Source organism: Penaeus monodon, chromosome 20 (genome assembly GCF_015228065.2).
Source record: "Penaeus monodon isolate SGIC_2016 chromosome 20, NSTDA_Pmon_1, whole genome shotgun sequence".
NCBI classification, from domain to species: Eukaryota; Metazoa; Arthropoda; class Malacostraca; order Decapoda; family Penaeidae; genus Penaeus; species Penaeus monodon.
The window spans coordinates 35,341,497-35,341,957 of NC_051405.1; the positions used below are offsets into that span (position 1 = coordinate 35,341,497).

Genomic DNA, 461 nt, shown 5'->3' on the forward strand with positions numbered 1-461 from the left:
GGGGGGGGGGTAATATGCTATTTGAAAACTATGTATGCATAATTGTGTAATCACTAAAGTCATCTAGTACATCAACATTATTAATTTTGAAACAATGCAATGATAATGAACCACTTGTCAACATAATTACTACACAATGGTATTTATTCCCACAGGATACACAAGGATGAAATATACATATATATAGCCTAGTGATAGTGAGCAAGACTGTAACCTTCTGTAGTCATGTGAAAGGATTTGAAGGAAGATATTTCTAGTAGGCCTATGTATGCACTTGCCATACTCTATCACCTGGGCACACTTCAGGTCTCACAAAAAAATGCCTTAGGCCTACATTGAAGACTGAGAGCTGTATGCTTCAAGAATACTGTGAATTGCATAGATATTCCAACATTATGATGAAAATATTTTGTTCAAAGGAAGAAAAGTATTCCAAAAAGAATCAATGTGAAGTACAGTGT

General features: G+C 34.7%; 1 protein-coding gene across 1 annotated transcript in view; it reads right to left on the reverse strand.

Moving 5' to 3' along the window:
* Nucleotides 1-461, reverse strand: part of LOC119585982 (spermatogenesis-associated protein 5-like protein 1) — a 21,851-nt gene that overhangs the window by 20,297 nt on the left and 1,093 nt on the right. The gene's annotated exons all lie outside the window — the stretch shown is intronic.